Genomic DNA, 12203 nt, shown 5'->3' on the forward strand with positions numbered 1-12203 from the left:
TAATCTGGATACTGTCTCTTTGTCCTTTGGTTAGTCTGGCTAAGGGTTTATCTATCTTGTTGATTTTCTCAAAGAACCAGCTCCTGGTTTTGTTGATTCTTTGTATGGTTCTCTTTGTTTCTACTTGATTGATTTCAGCCCTGAGTTTGATGATTTCCTGCCTTCTTCTCCTCCTGGGTGAAATAGCTTTTTTTTGTTCCAGGGCTGTCAGGTGTGTCATTAATCTGGTAACCCAAAGTGACCAATTATATGGTCTTGTGACCAATTATATGGTTGATTTTGGAGAAGGTACCATGAGGTGCAGAGAAAAAGGTATATTCTTTTGCTTTAGGATAGAATGTTCTCTCTCTATATATATGTTAAATCTAATTGGTCCAAAGCCTCAATTAGTTTCATTGTGTTCCTGTTTAGTTTCTGTTTTCCTGTTCGGTCCATTGAGGAAAGTGCAATGTTGAAGTCACCCACAATTATTGTGTTAGGTGCAATGTGTGCTTTGAGCTTTAATAAAGTTTCTTTTATGAATGAGGGTGCCCTTGCATTTGGAGCATAGATGTTCAGGATTGAGAGTTCTTCTTGTTGTATTTTTCCTTTGACCAGCAAGAAGTGTCCCTCAGAGTCTCTTTTGATGACTTTGGGTTGAATGTCAATTTTATCTGATATTAAAATGGCTACTCCAGCTTGTTTCCTGAGACCATTTGCTTGTAAAATTGTCTTCCAGCCTTTTACTCTAAGGTGGTGTTTGTCTTTGACCCTGAGGTGTGTTTCCTGTAAGCAGCAAAATGTAGGGTCCTGTTTATGTATCCAGTTGGTTAGCCTATGTCTATTTAATGGGGCATTGAGTCCATTGATGTTAAGAGATATTAAGGAATAGTGATTGTTGCTTCCTGTCATTTTTGACGTTATTTTTTAAATTTGATTGCATAACTTCTTTTGGGGTTGATGAAAGGTTACTATCTTGCTTTTTCCAGGGTGTAGTTTCCCTCCTTGTATTGGTGTTTTCCTCCTATTATCCTTTGTAGGGCTGGGTTTGTGGATAGATATTGGGTAAACTTGGTTTTGTCATGGAATATCTTAGTTTCTCCATCTATGGTGATTGAGAGTTTTGCTGGGTATAGTAGTTTTGCTGGCATTTGTGTTCTCTTAGAGTCTGCATGAGATATGCCCAGCATCTTCTAGCCTTCATAGTCTCAAGTGAAAAGTCTGGTGTGATTCTGATAGGTCTTCCTTTATATGTTACTTGGCCTTTTTCTCTTACTGCCTTTAATATTCTTTCTTTGTTTAGTACATTTGGTGTTTTGATTATTATGTGACAGGAGGTATTTCTGTTCTGGTCCAGTCTGTTTGGAGTTCTGTAGGCTTCTTGTATATTCATGTGCATCTCTCTCTTTAGGTTAGGGAAGTTTTCTTCCATAATTTTATTGAAGATATTTGCTGGCCCTTAAAGTTGTAAATCTTCACTCTCATCTATGGCTATAATCCTTAGGTTTGGTCTTCTTATTGTGTCCTGGATTTCCTGGATATTTTGGGTTACCAGCTTTTTGCATTTTGCATTTTCTTTAACTGTTGAGTCCATGGTTTCTATGGTATCTTCAGCATCTGAGATTCTTTCTTCTATCTCTTGTATTCTGTTGTTGATATTTGCATCTATGTCCCCTGATTTCTTCCCAAGGCTTTCTATCTCCAAAGTTGTCTCCCTTTGAGTTTTCTTAGTTGTTTCTACTTCTGATTTTAGATCCTGGATGGTTTTGCTTAGCTCCTTCACTTGCTTGTTTGTGCTTTCCTGTAATTCTTTAAGCAATTTTTGTGTTTCCTCTTTCATGACCTCAGCCTGTTGACCAAAGTTCTCCTGTATTTCTTTAAGTGTTTTTTAAGTTTCTTCCTTATTGGCTTTTGTATTCTCCTGAATTTCTTTCAATGATTTTTGTATTTCCCTTGCAAGGGCTTCTAACTTTTGATCCATTTTCTCCTGAATTTCCTTAAGTATGTCCTTCATGTGTTCCTGTACCAGCATCATGACCAGTGATTTTAAATCTAAATCTTGTTTTACTGGTGTGATGGGGTATCCAGGGCATGCTGTTAAAGGAGAATTGGGTTCAGATGTTGCCAAATTGCCTTGATTTCTGTTAGTGATGTTCCTGCGTTTGCCTTTTGCCATGTAGTTCTCACTGGTGTTAGTTGGTCTTGTCAATGCTGGACTCACCAGTGCAAGCTGCCTTTTCCCCGGTGGCCTCTGGTGCACAGCTTACCTCCTGCACTGCCTGTAGACAGTGTGCTGTTGCCCATGCTGTTCAGATCCCGAAGCAGACAACTTAAGGCTCCTGCAGGGGCCCACTGGATTCACCAGAGCACACTGACTCCTCCCATTAGGCCTCCCGGAAACCCCTCTTGCCTCTTGCAGGACCTGGAGATGTGGCGTTGCTGCCCAGGCTGATCTGGATCCGGAAGCAGAGAGATCTGAGGGCTCCTGCCAGAGGCCTCAGGGCTGGAACCCTTAGATAGCTTTTATTTAATCTAATGGGAATATATGATTATTGTGCATAACATACATCTTATCATGTACACAAATATGTATGTAAGCCACATATGTATCATATATACATATATATGCATGTATATATATTGTAGTTATATGTTAGTGTGATTTACAAACTGTGGTCAGAGTAGTTCTGTATGGGCTGTCTCTTGATCCAAGAATTCAGCCAAGATAATCTTGTTGTAAGTTTGCAGCCAACCACACTTTTGTATCCTTTTATGTGAGATGCTGCACAGTGTGGCAAAGATTTAGGGTGAGGCTATTGATCAAATATGATCCAGATATTTTTCCAGATTTTGCCAAAGCTTGCTTCTTTATTTCTTTCTTTGTTTCTTTGTTTTCTTTTTTCTATCTTTCTTTCTTTTACTTTCATTCTCTTGAGATTAAAATTATATTACAACATTTCTCCTTCCCTTTCCTGTTGTGAAACCCTTCCATATACCTCTTTCTGCTCTTTTTCAAATTCACCTCTCTTTTCTATTAAATGTTATTGCCTGCATAAAGATCCAGATTTTAGGTGTGTCTTCTCATGAAAAATTATCCAATCAAAACAAACACACCAAAATAAACAAACATCAAACAACAAAAACAAAACAAACCCTCTCAGATTTTTCAGGCAACTTGGCTCTTCCTTGATTATAGGTAAGATCAAGCTGACAACCAAAATTAAGCCTCCCAGTGACTAAGAAAGCTTATGATAAAAGACTTTTTATTTGAAGATGTGTTATAAAATTGTATGAAAGCAAAGTGTTGAGAATGAGGAGGAAGCTCTCTAGACAGATGAACGAGTATCTGACAGACAGGCTCCCAAAGAATAGTGCTGTTGATTGTTGAAGAAAGCAAAGGAGATTCAGTCTGCAGTAGAGACAGAGCAAAGCAAAACCCAGAGAACTGGCTACAGTACAGAGCAAACTGGGACTTCACAGCTCAGACCTGGCTTTGCTATTGAATTATGCAACCCATTTAACCCTCTGGAGAGGGTCTGTGAAGAAGACCTTTTTGAATACCTAGTAGTAATAGATTCTTTGTGAGTAGTTATAACGGGTTATTCAAACCTAGAACTGGAAAGTACTGCATAGAAAGTTCTCCATTGTTTATCTGTGAGAAATAAGCTCAGAAATTCAGACCAAACAGTAGTACCTATCATATGTTAGGCTGTGATATGAAATGTCTGTTTGACTCTAAATGTAATGCAAGTATTAGAAAAGTATATCAAGGGGTAGATATCAAATCACTTTGAGAAGATAACTTCTTTCTTAAGTTCTGCAGAAGAGAACCAGCCCTGGGAGGTAGAAGCACAGACACTGAGGAGGTGGCTTGGTGGGTAAAAACATTTACTGCACAAATGTAAGAACTTGAATCAAGTCCTCAACACCCATACAACCTATAGCTTCATCCCCTGGATGGCAAAAATAGGTGAGTATTGAAGCTTGCTTGAGCATCTGAGCCCCATGTGCAGTGAGACACCCTATATCTTTTATGTACGATGAGAAGTGAATGGCAGGACACCTGATGTTCCACTTGTGGCTTCTACAAATTTGTGAGTGGTTACAGGTACATGTACATAAAACATTTGTGTACATATACCACTTGAAACACTACCTACACATACATGCAAGAAAACAAAAAGAAATTAAGGATAGAAGCCATGCTATAATCTTTATATATCAAAGTAGTTTTTAAATTATTGGTACCTTTAAATTTAGCTTTCATTTCAAATAAGTACATTTGAAATGGAAACCTTTTAATTTCCAAGAATTATTCTCCATGGCCAAATAATTTTTCTGTGACTAATGAGGCATGCATAATTCATTAATTTCAGTGTCATGGATTGAGATAAAACACAAAACATCTCCAAAATTTGCATTCACCAAATTGAATTGTTCAATTATTTTCAGAACTAGACATGATTACATCTAAAAATATTTTCACGATAAAAGCTTTTTGGGCTTTCACATGAATACTGATTTAAGTTTATTCCTCTGGCTTAGAGCTGTTCACCGACATTTGTAATCCATGTCTGTTTCTCCTAGCCAACTCCCATCCTGCTTCCTGTGAGTTTCTTGATTCTTGTACCTTTTTGTCTGAAGCCAAGAATGCGCATCAGTACATTCTCATTTGCTCTTAAAGCATCAGAGGATGTCAGGGGAGCATTGTACATTTTACTGAAACTCATAACATTGAAATGCTAGTAATCAAAATAACTGAGGATATTCTATGTCTAGAGATAAAATTCCCGCTGAAGCTCTCAAATTCCTGTTTTTGTTTTCTGATTATATCTTGACACTAAGGGTATTTTTTCACAAAGATATAATCATTTTTAATTTGGTTGTATGTTTCATAGCTTTGAAAATAAGGCTTTAAAGAAGTTAGTACTGCATAGTGTTTTTAGGATTTTCTTTTCTTTTTGGAGTAAATATCTGACCAGAGGCATCCTATGGGAGGGAGGATGGATTTTTGACTCTAGGTTTGAAGTTGGAGGCCTGAGTGTGAGGTTCTGGCCATGTTAAGTCAGCCACCAGAAAGCAGAGAAATGAAAATGGTAATGATCACTTTGCATTCTCCATTTATGCAGTCCAGGACCACAGTCCAGGGCATAGAGAAGCCCAAGTGCCCAGTAAGTCTTCTGCTTAAACCTAAGTGGAAATCTCCATACATAAACCACGAAATGTTTTTTCAGGCTGATCTTAAATTCAATCAAGTTGACAATTACAATTAATAATCATTTGAAACTCAGTTTTCTGGAAAATCAAAAGATAAAGATAATATTTGGCTAAATTATTCTGTTTAAATGCTTATTTGGTATTTGGTATCTTGACACTAAGGGTATTTTTTCACAAAGATATAATCATTTTTAATTTGGTTGTATGTTTCATAGCTTTGAAAATAAGGCTTTAAAGAAGTTAGTACCGCATAGTGTTTTTAGGATTTTCTTTTCTTTTTGCAGTAAATATCTGACCAGAGGCATCCTATGGGAGGGAGGATGGATTTTTGACTCTAGGTTTGAAGTTGGAGGCCTGAGTATGAGGTTCTGGCCATGTTAAGTCAGCCACCAGAAAGCAGAGAAATGAAAATGTACATAGACCTTTAGTCTATGTACAAACTTTTCCAGTAGTTTCCTACATGACAATGGGCCTTAAGCAGCACACAGTTTTGAACCTCTCTTGGACCTATTTAAATGTTGTAAATTTTACTTGTTTCCTGTATTCATTTTGCGAATGAATTTCTAGGTGGATGCAGTGTTGTTTTATTTTTTTTTTTAGGAAAGTATATATAAATTCTAAATAATCTTTTTTCCCAAACTTCTCATAAAGAAAATGATGCATAAGTTTAAAAAATGATTATGAAATAAAATTCATGAAGAACTATAGGGCCGAGGGAAGTTTTAAAAACTATACTTTAGAAACCCTTCATGCCTCATTAAAATAAAAATCTTTTTACAGCAATAAAGAGAAAAGAAACAATAATCGATTTTGAAGTGATGCTGAGTTAAAATAATACTTTTATTGTAATCTACATAGACACTTGGAATTTAGATAATCTTTGTAATTTCAATTTATTCAAGGAAGTTTTACTTAAGTGCTATCTATTATCATGGTTTCTTGATTATCATGAGGAGATGATAGTTCCTGTCATGAATAGCATAATCTTGTGTATATAACCACTACTGTCTTATAATGATGGAAAATGAACATTTTGCTATTTTATGCTCTGTATAATTCTTTGTTAAGTTAGACAACAAAATGCTTAGGGAAGAGAAACGTCCATAGCAATTTTGTTAATTGTTCAAACAGTGCCATCTACTTCTGTTCTTCATCACTCTTTGGTCTTCTGATGACATGGAAGAATGACAAAACGATGTCAAGGAGGCATGGAACTCTTGAAAATCAAGAGTAATAAGATGTAGGCTTGATTTTATTTAGAATACCATAAAATATTAACTTCTCAAGGTTCAGTAAATTAACTAGTGAGATCAATTCCAACTTTTTCTATAAAGATTTTTAAAATGTTTTGACTAACTTACTTTGGTACCAGTTTAGTGCAAGGGCCAAGATTAATTATGATCAATCAAATTATTAATTGTAATGTCAATAATATATAAAGTGATCAAAGTTTTAAGTTAAAACAATATAAAACTATTTCTTTGTTTGCTTACTCTCCACTGATCTTAAATTACAGGTAGATATCATTATAATAGGTAATTCTTTAACTCAGAAAAGTAATCTATAGATTGAAAGTCATGAAAATGAACATAATCCATTTCTCTAAATTAGTACTTTACATTTAATATATAAAAGTGAAAGTGACTTTGATATTTGTTATTGTTTTTGTGTCCTCTACTATTAAAGAATTTATTAGTCTTAATTTTTCATAAGACAGTTTATGGTTTTCCACATATAAGAACATAACATTTGAACATAAATTTCAAAAGAAATTTTCTGTTGTTTTAATTTAGATACTGTTTCTTTATCTTTTCTAGTAATTTTAATATTATGCTGAATAAAAATACTGAAAACAAAAATCTGATTTTTCTAGTCTTGTGTCAAAATTATACAATGAAAAAAAAGACAAAATCTTTAATACAGCTTCAATCTTCAAACAGTCATTCAAAATGAGTCAAATACTTGAACATACAACCTGAAATTCTAAAAATGCTATAGGGAAAAACAGACAAAATACTGAAGTTATGGACACAAATGACAACTTCCAGAGAAATTGTAAATCTGTAGTATAAGAAGTGTCCCAAAGAATTCACAAAAAAAGGAGTACATGAAATTTAAAACTTCCACAGAACAAAGAAAACAATCACTGTAGTGAGAAGCAGCCTTTTGTAACAAACCAAGTCAATGGTGTATATGTTTTAGATGGGGGAAGAAGTACCTAGAATACATAAAAGAACATCAAAAATTTAGCACTAAAATTTTATCCAATCATTAAAAAAAACAAATAAACAAATAAACAGGTCTCAAATATATAAATAGCCATCATATAGGGCCATCTATAAAATGCCAGTCACCTCTCCCTCTACAGTCCATCTCCCAGTCAGCATGAAGAGCAACAAGAAAACAAATTATAGTAAGAGTGGCAAGGATATAGGGAAAGAGGAAACTTTATTAACTGATGTTATGAAATAGTAAATTTGGAAAAGCCAATATAGGTCAATAATAAAAATAATTCGGAACTATCATTTGACTGGTTACACCACTGCTGGGTATGTACTGGAAGAACTCTTCCTCAGCATTCAATAGGATGCACATTATGTTTATTGCTATACTACTCACAATTCCTAAGAAATGGGTATCCATCAGCAAATTACTTGATAAAAAAATGTGTGCAAAGTATTCACAATGTGACTTTACTAGACCACAAAGAAAAGTGAAGTTAAAACAGACTTGAATGGATTGAAATGGAGGCAAATACTTCATGCTTCATTTCATATGCAGACTCTAGATATACATGTATATATAAGTATGTAGAGAGAATGTAAAACCAAAAAGGAAACAGGAAATCTTATGGAAAAGGAAGTGATAAGTACATGTGTCATGAAAGAAGTTAGGACTTCTCAAATGGAGACTAAACATTGGACCGGGCCAAGTCAACTGTCCTCTGAGAAGAGAGTAAGGCTGATTATAAGAAAGGTAGAAAAAGAAGCAAGATACAGATAAATGGGAGGCCTGTAGGTCCTTATCATGCCAGCACCAAGTGTATTTCTCAAAACATTTTTACAATACAGCACCATGGGAAGCAAAGCCACAAGCTAGCAAAAACAATTCACTAAAATATATACATAAGACATCTATTCCCATCCAAAAATCTCCCTCTTCCTTCCATCAAGCTCAATAAAATCTTCACCTTTAGCCTCCAGTGCAACTCTTCTTATTATTCCATGCCTCAGGAGGCCAGGAAATCTGTCAACAGGCCCTGACCTGCCTTGACTGTGCCTGGCAGGTAGACTTCTCCCAACCCCCACCCCACCCTCGCCCTCTGCTTCAGAGAAGCAGCAAAGGGCGCCCGATAAAACATAAGTATGGCAAGCACAATGGAAGATGGGAGGGGAGTAATAAATAAAAAGATGAATAATATACACATTTAAATATGAAAATGCTAAAATTACTTTGTGTTATTGATAAACAACAATTAGGAAATTGTTTTGCCTACCCTAGCATTGTTGCAGGTAAGGCGGCTGTGTCACATGTAATGACAGAAAGGAGAAAGGCTATGTCTATGCTCAGTGTTCTAACCTAGTAGAGTATTTAGTAGCCTGAGTGTGTGAAACATTCCCTGAAGAAAGCAAGCCTGAGATGAGCATGAGTCAGATTCCATGTAGGCCTTTATGACTACCAGAACCTGGAACGAGCTGGAGAATAAAAGAACCCTGCCTGGGACTGAGGGTGGGAGTGAACCGAAGACAATGGGACCACTCACAGAGATCCTGAGATGACCACCAGACCATGGGCCTCAACAGGGAGCTAGCTTCAAACAATCACCTGTTGGACAGTGTGCAGGCCTGGGGTGGCAGACCATGTCCAAGATGATCCCTGCCCAGTGCTATAATGCATAAGCTGGGCATAACACACTTATGACCCCCCTCCTGAGATGATTCCTCTCAGAAATCCAGATGTCTCTAACAGCAGTAAGTGGTGGAGAAATGGAAGAAAGAAACAGAATGATGTGGGCACAATAAAGTTTATACTGGTGCCTAGAGGGTGTGAGGAACAGTCTGATATAAGTAGTCAGTAATGTCATCTGAGACCATAGTGTGGCCTTGACCTGTTCTGACACTAGGGACCATGTCTGGGCTCTGGCCATGAAGCAGCAGCAGTCTGTTACCATCAAAGACCAGATGTCCTTGTTCTAGGCTGTCACCATGGAACTTGTTGATGTCAGAGGGCTGTAATGAACTGGCCTCACCCCTCACCCGCCTTTGTTGGAGACATGGACCTGAGAGCAGGAGAGCAGGAGAACTAGCACCACCCCTAGCTACCTGCCATACTCAGGCAAGCAGCCCTGCACATTAGAGGAGTGGCAGATGAGCCAGCCTCTGAGGCTAGAAGAATCTCCTGTGCTGTGGCATGAATGAGGGAGAGATGTCATCTTCCACCTGACCCTGGGACCATGAAGCAGGCAGGACCTCGAGGGAGCTCGCCACAGCAATAAAATGTTTAAAAAAATAGCTTTTGATCCAAGAAATGGAATTTGAAATAAAGCCCTATTTAATTTTATTTTAATTGACAAATAATGATGATGTAGATTTATGGTATACAATTGGATAATTTTGCAGACATTTAAAATTTGAAAGTATTAAATCTGACTAATCAATATGCATGAAAACTAAGACAGTAGAAAACATGAATGGTGATAATTCTATACTTTATATCCTATAAAAATTTTTGTAGCTAAAGTTATTTTAGTTCTTTTTATATCTGCACACTCGAGTTAACACTGTTTTCCATCTTGTGTTTAGGTTAAGAGAGTACTGTGACTTTGAGTGTTTACTAAAACACTTTCAGGTTCCAGATGTTTTAATATTTAATAATATGCCCCTTCTTCATTTTCAGCTGAAGAGATCTCTTTGGCATTAACTAAAAAGCAGGTCTATTTGTGATGAGTTCTCTCATTTCTTGTTTGCTAAAAGTTTATTTTTTTCTTCTTTAGTATGTTATATCTCAGCAGCACTTTTCCTGATCTCCTCTCCTCCCAATCGCTCCTCCACTACTCCCACCCTCTCCTAGATGAACTCCTTCTCATTTCCCTTAGAGAGGGGCAGACGTCCCGGGATATCAACCTAACATGGCATATTAAGTTACAGGAAGACTAGCCCCCTCCTCTTGTATTAAGTCTTGACTAGGCAAGAGTCAGACATAGTTCCTGCTACTACTGTTAAGAGTCCCACGAGAAGACCAAGTTACCCAACTGCAACATATATGCAGAGTGCCTAGATGAGACCCACACATGCTCCCCAGTTAGATGTTCAGTCTCTGAGAGTCCATATTAGCCTGTTAGTTGATGCTGTAAGTTTTCTTGTGGTGTTCCTGTTCCCTCCAGACCCGATGATTCTCCCTCCCTATCTTCCTCAAGTTCCACCAAATGTTTGGCCATGAGTCTCTGCATATATTATCTGTTTCCAATCAGTTGTGAGATGAGGCCTCTCTGACAATTGAGCTAGACTGTAATCATGCCTGTCTTTCTGGATCTGGGTTATCTCACTTAGGATGGAATAAGGAAATTGGGGACATTTACACAATGAAGTATTATTCAGCTGTTAATAAAATAACATTGTAAAAATTGTTGGCAAATGAATTGAACTAGAAAAACTTTCTAGAATGAAATAGATCAGTTCCAGAGATAGAGCTGTACTCAAAAGTCACTGTCTTGAGGCTTGAAGCCAAATGTGTCAGCTGACAGAGAGAAAAGCATGGAAGGGAAAGGAGGCAGGAGCAGCTGTTTCCAGTGGACTTGCCATTTCTTTCCCAAGGCATTATGAAGGTATAGTGGAATAGAGGGGGTCAATGATGAAGGCCAAGAACAAGTACCTGGAAAGGAGAAGGAACTAGAACCTATAACTAGAAAAAAGTCTGTCTGGGAAAGTCTTAATCTGCCCTTATATCTGAAGGATAACTTGGTTTTTTTTTGTTTTTGGTAAAATGCTCCTGGTTGTCAGGGGTTTATAATCTTCATAATCTGGCTTCAAGATCGCTTCATAGAGGTCCATTCAAATCAGGGCTTGTTCTCTTATGGGACATTCACAACTTGGAGTTAGTATATATAATAACTATCCTGAAAAATTATTGCATTTCCTAGGTAGTACTTGTTTCCTTGGTTTCTTATTTGTTTCTGTTTTGTTTCATTTGTTGTTATTTGTAGTAGTGGTTTTTGAGTTTTGCTTTATTTATATTTTTTCCTTTCTGTTTAATTTTTTGTTAACTCTTCCATTTCAAACTTTTTCCCTCAAAGAAGTGTTTATTCCCTTCAGACTCAATGGGTTCTATTGGGTAATAATAATAAAAAAAAAAACAGGAAAAGGAAAAAAATGTAGTTAGCAGTGTCAACATCTCAAAAACACTCAGATCTTTACTGTGGACAAAGCCCCTCCACCCCCCTTTTTTCTGCTTGGTGGAGCTTCTTAACATCCAGTGTCTTCACCTCACTTCACCAAGCCAAGCTGAATGTGAGGAGTCTCATACTTGTTTTCATAGATCATATCTTGCAACTCTTAAGATAGAGTGACTTTTCACTACAAGATGTACCCACTTGTGAGAGATGCAAACAAGTCTTACGGTTCATGGCCACATTCAAATAGTCAAATAGAGCAGGTAAAGCAGGTGAGTTTTTCAGTCAGTTGAGGATGTCTATAGACCATGAGCAAGGGTCACCAATGCCAGTACTTTAGAATGTCTCCTAATATCATCAAAGCAATTAAGATGCATATGCTTTGCTGAGGTTTGAAAAGCAGTGGGATTTTTTACTATTCCTAGACTTCCCATTTTACATGTTCATCTCTTTCTTTCTTTTCTTTCATTTTTTCTTCTTCTTCATGCCACCCCACTCTTTCCTCTAATTCTTCATAGGAATAGCCTTCAACTCACAGTCACTTCCTAATTTGCTTTTTTTTTTCTTTTTCAAAACATAACCTGCAGGTCCAGTTTGTGGTATGCATATAATCATGGGT

General features: G+C 36.9%; 1 pseudogene; it reads left to right on the top strand.

Moving 5' to 3' along the window:
- Positions 1-8692: 8692 nt before the first annotated feature.
- LOC127669039 (uncharacterized) lies at positions 8693-8803 on the top strand (annotated as a pseudogene).
- Positions 8804-12203: the final 3400 nt, after the last annotated feature.

This window comes from Apodemus sylvaticus, chromosome 18, assembly GCF_947179515.1.
Source record: "Apodemus sylvaticus chromosome 18, mApoSyl1.1, whole genome shotgun sequence".
NCBI lineage: Eukaryota > Metazoa > Chordata > Mammalia > Rodentia > Muridae > Apodemus > Apodemus sylvaticus.